Source organism: Chenopodium album, chromosome 13 (assembly GCF_948465745.1).
Source record: "Chenopodium album chromosome 13, dcCheAlbu1.1, whole genome shotgun sequence".
Taxonomy (NCBI): Eukaryota; Viridiplantae; Streptophyta; class Magnoliopsida; order Caryophyllales; family Amaranthaceae; genus Chenopodium; species Chenopodium album.
The window spans coordinates 29549210-29554388 of record NC_137846.1 but is presented as its reverse complement, the minus strand read 5'-3'; the positions used below and the strand labels follow the sequence as shown (position 1 = coordinate 29554388).

Genomic DNA, 5179 nt, shown 5'->3' with positions numbered 1-5179 from the left:
TAGGAGAAGCCAATTAACTCCGGAAGGAGGCTAGATTGGACTTTTTATATCAATATTCATGCATGTTTAGTTCATTATCGATTTGTTTCTATGCTATTGCGTGTTAAAGTGAAGCCTACATCTACCCATTCCCCTTGGTGCTTTCTTTATATTGTCTTTAATTCAATTTGCTCTTAGTTTAATCTCTTAGATAATTCCACTCTTTATTCCGAGATAGCTTAATTGATTAGTAGTGATTACGGTGTTTAACTTCTCACTGCGGTTCGACCCTTTGCTTACCTTTTACTTGTATTAGGTTTGTTTAGGTTTTATAAATTGTATTTGATTTAGGGATTGGCATTTGACGACGTATTTATTTCCCTTTGTCAGGTGATTGGGGCTGATCTTGTCGCCTGAGTTTGATCAGATCGCTGCCCAGGGGGCTTGCTTGTACCTGCATGGTCAATGTTCCGCTCTCGTCTCTCTTTGTGACGGATGCGCCTTGAAATGAAAGACTCATCATGGGCCACATAGGTTTCGACGTCACAGTTGTAACTAGAGTCATGGTCCGAATGGACCTCTCCATCAACCAGAGGCCGGTTGGTCTCTGGAGGCAGTACAGGTTCTTGTGAAACCATCTTTGAGGTACTCTCCCCACAGGCGGCGCCAAATGTTTCAGGTGTTTTTGTGTCCCTTGGGAGAGTTACAACTCGAAGACTGGATCCAACGAAGCCGCCTGTACCTGCAAAAGAATGGAGCTCCGGATGTTCGGAGGTCTGCCTCCGAAGATTAACTTAGTACGGATTCGGAGTTAAACGTGCGGAAAGTAAGTATCTTCTCGGATTTCGAGATCAGGTGTTCTGTGTTTTCGAGAGCAATAAAAGATGTAATGATTAAGACGTGCCCTAATAAATGGGGGGAATCTCTCTATTTATAGGTTCTTAGAAAGGTGTGCCCTGTCTTAGGGTTTGATGGCCTAGGATTTAGGGCAGCGCCGTTTTGCGGCTCTCCTTGGGATTTGGGCCTTGAAGGCCGCCATTCCTAGGGGCCGTATCTGCGTAACACGTGTCATAATCTGGAAAGTCCATTTGAACACCTCTTTCAATGACAAGTGTCGCACTCTCATTGGGCCACTTGGCGGGGTATAAAATACCCAAATCAATACCCTCGCTCCCGAACTCATTTATGGTACACGTAGACCAATTTGGGCATGGATAAATTTACGATTTGTGCCAAATATCCCTTAAACTCTACTTGGGAGAAAGGCATGAACGAGGTTTATGAGTTTTCCTAAAACCCATTGGCGACTCCTTACTTGTTTCTTATAAAAAAGCATGATGATAGGATTAACTCTAATTCAAGGTCCCCTAAACAGTCAAAAATTCAAATCCTAATACACCCTAAAAGTGTAAAGTCCTAGACTTTAAAAGGCCATGGGCATTTAAGGAGAAGGATCCACTACAACAAATTGACCTTTGTGCCACGTGTAAAATCATGGCACAAGTTCAAAATTCCCGTGGCTATGTAATTTAGCCACAAGAATTTCGAAGTTTACTCTCGTGGCACAAGAGGCCGTGGCTAGGAATTTGCCACGGGAAAATGGATGTCATGACAAATTTTAATTTTTATGCCACGAGTACTCACGTGGAAAATAAATTCACTTTCCACAAATATTAACGTGGCTAACAAATTATTTGCCACAAATATTACCGTGGCTAATTAACTTGTTTGCTCAAATACTACATTGGCTAATAAACTTTCTTGCCATAAATATAGAGACATAGTTTAAATACACACATAAAACTTAGATATTTTAATTAATAGCTTGAAATTTACACTTATCATCCAAAAAAAACAACTAATAAGAGTAACTACAATAGGAGCAGTTTCCTAAAAAAAAACCTAGAATAGGAGCAGCAACAATCAGCAAAGCAAAAGCAGTAGCAGACTAGCAGTGTTCCAGTAGAGAGCAACAACAACACTCAACTACAACAATAGTAGAAAACCGTGGACCATATAACACCTTGCTTTCTCCGACCACCATGGAGCCACTTCTATTATTAATGCATTCCTCTTCAAATAATTTAGCATATAGTGATATAGCAACAGGCGCATTGCCAGTCTCAATTCAAGAAAATATTCTTTTTCTCCCACTAGTTACTCTACAGCAAGTGTCTGCCCTGCATGAACAACCAAAAGATACAATCAGAAAATCATGTCAAAGACACAACAGATCAAATGTCATGGATTTTCTTCAGTTGATTAGTCGTAGCAAACTACACACCCTATCTAAAATCTCACTCTATAAAAAAAGAGGAATTTTTTCTACTTTGATTCATTACTAAATTGAAAGCATATACTATGGATTTCCTTTTTGAGCACTGCAAAAGACAGTAGTTATGTGGTATTAAGCCTCATTGGAACAGAAAGTTCCTATTCAGAAGAATTAGAACAAGGTGTTATGGAGTCACAGTGGATGCTACATTCCCTTTTTGTTAACGCACAACGAAGAGATATATTAGAGGCCTAACTTGCCATAAACCAGTTTACAAAAGTTGTAGTCTGATACTTGCTAGTGCTATTACAGTAAGAAAATTTAACACCAGAAGCAATGTGCACATAACTATCACAGAAATATTAGAATTTGGCACTAGCATAGTTCTTAACCAATATAAGCTTAAAACTATCAAACATATTATACATATTAATTAGTCATACTACCATAAATACACCCATAAGACATCCACATCAACAAACCATGATTCTTTATGGACAGATTATGAAGAAGAATAGCAACATAACTAGAACCAGAAGCACACAGATCAGTTTCATAGGCAGTTTTAGCACAAGTAGGCACAAAGAAATGATCCTTATGACTAACTAGCATAGACATTCCATGAGCAAGATTAATAAACAGGTCGATTTCAGTACTGAAAGAAAGTTAGAAAATTAGTTAGATTAACTGAAAAAGAATTAACTCATTAACTTACCAAGAAAGGCAGTATATGCTTCAGCCTGCATTGCCCCCTAGTGCTCCCATTAATATGATGGCAAGTTTTCTGTTATTTACTCAATTCTTTGCTAATTCATCTCCTATGGGTGCTGCTCCTCCAGCTAATTCGAATGTTGGGCCTGCAATGAGCTTTAGTTACCCGAACATGGGTGGGAATGAGGCTCAGTTTATGGCGATTCTTGGGAATAGGCCGTATCCTATCCCAATTCATGCACATGTTGGAGCAGCGCCTCCTTATAGGGGATCCCATCCACAACCAATGTAATTCTACAACAACTCTTTCTTCTCTTCACAAATGCTTCATCCTTCACAAATGCAGCAACAGTAAGCTGTGCAACCTGCTCAATCCATGCAAATCCAACGGAAAAATCAGCAAAATTAAACACCTCATTACCCAACTGACGACTTTGAGAAGGCTAACATACAAATGACACAAAAAATATCGCGGTTAATGCAAGTTAAAAAATATTTTAAAAGGGCATGTGGGGTACTCACCCTTAAACCAGATCTTAAACATATTAGGGTTCGTTTGGCATTGCTGTGGTTTTCTGTTTTTTGGTTTTTTGTTTTTCAAAGTATGTCATATATGTCCCATAATGAATCAAAAATTATTTGAACTTATTAAAATCATGATAATTTTGAAAACTGACAACAGAAAAGTGGAAACACCTTTTTCTTGTTTCTTTTTTTTGGTTTTTGGTTTTCAAAAAAACAGGAAACTGAAAACAAAAAATGATGCCAAACAAGCCCTTAGCAACCAAATTTGATTCAATCAGCAAATTAAGCTCATAATTTTTGGGAAAAAAGCTCCAATTACATAGTTGCATCCACCAAATATCATTCAAACATTAAATTAAGCTCAAAGTTTTACAGCAACAAAATCGAGTTCCTTATCTTATTAGTACTCATAACTCATAAGTTCACATCCCCTCTCATTTAACTTGTTCCTCGTCAAAAAATTTCATCTAAATGAGTCAGTTTAACTAAGAGATCGAATCATCAATTGGCAAGGATAACGGTGACTCTCAATAGTCACTTTACTTTCACCGACAATATATTTTGTTTCAGAACACATTATAAATAAATTAAGGTCACAAACTCAAATTTACATTTTGTTTTAGAACACATTATAATCAAACTAAGGTCATAAACTCACAAAAGTGTAAAATGTGAAGGCATCGATATCTTGTTGGACTAGTTCTCTACCATCAATTGTTCATCAACTCCAAACTCTAGAAACTTTGATAATTTGGTTAAAAAAATCACAAAATTGATAAAAAAAAAACTTAGAATTGCAAGTATAAATTAATCCAGAAGATACGGATTGAGCAAGTACCTAAGAAAAACCCAAAAGAATTGCAAATTCAGTCGCCAACAGTGGAACTAAATTGAAATCAAATAAACGATTACATTGAAATCAAATCAAATTAAACCCTAGAAATCAAAGCATTCAACCTGAAAAATTAGACCAAAAATCCAAAAAAATAAAGCAAAGTAAATAACCACGAAACCTAACCTCAAATTTCTAATTTTGATTCAAAATTGTTTGAATTTGTTGTTGCTTGAATCATTACATGAAAAACCGTAAAATTGGCTCAAAATCAATTCCAATATTTTTCAACTTTGCTCGAATTAAGGTTGGATATATTTTATCTTGAGGAATTTTCAATCGAATTGTACCTTATTAATCGCAAAAATTGAATCCAAGACTTGTCGAAAGCCTGAAATGGAGGAAGCCATGGAGTTTAGGAGAACCCTAAATTGACTATACTTAGAATAAATTTAGGATAAAACTCTAAATTGTTAAATTCAAATTGGATGATGAGAAAAAGAAAGTAAAATCTTACCTCAGAAGCTGCTTCAATGGAGGACATTGAGTCTAGGCATGGGGGCAGTTGAGTGCGCTTCGGAAACTGAAAGGGAAAGAGAGAGAATATCCAGAAAGAGAGTGCGCTTTGATAATAATTGTTCAATCAATAATTGTTCAATCAATAGATAAAAAAAATAAAATCGTTGTTGTAAGTGTTGTTGAAAGTTAAAATATTTAGGGCATGTTCTGATTTAATGAGATGAGATGAACTGAATTGAACTGAACTGATTAGAGCTGAAATGAATTGAACTGAATTGAAAATATTTTTTATGAGAGAAATAAATTAGGAACTGAATCGAAGTGAATTGAACTGAAAA

General features: G+C 36.3%; 1 long non-coding RNA gene across 1 annotated transcript; it reads right to left on the bottom strand.

The window, feature by feature from the left end:
* Positions 1-1760: 1760 nt before the first annotated feature.
* On the bottom strand, positions 1761-4957 carry LOC145576554 (uncharacterized). Its single transcript, XR_014098438.1, has 4 exons — positions 4840-4957; positions 4673-4713; positions 2970-3330; positions 1761-2159 (listed from the first exon to the last, which is right to left on the bottom strand). It is a non-coding gene; the product is annotated as an uncharacterized LOC145576554 (long non-coding RNA).
* Between the last annotated feature and the right edge of the window lie 222 nt (positions 4958-5179).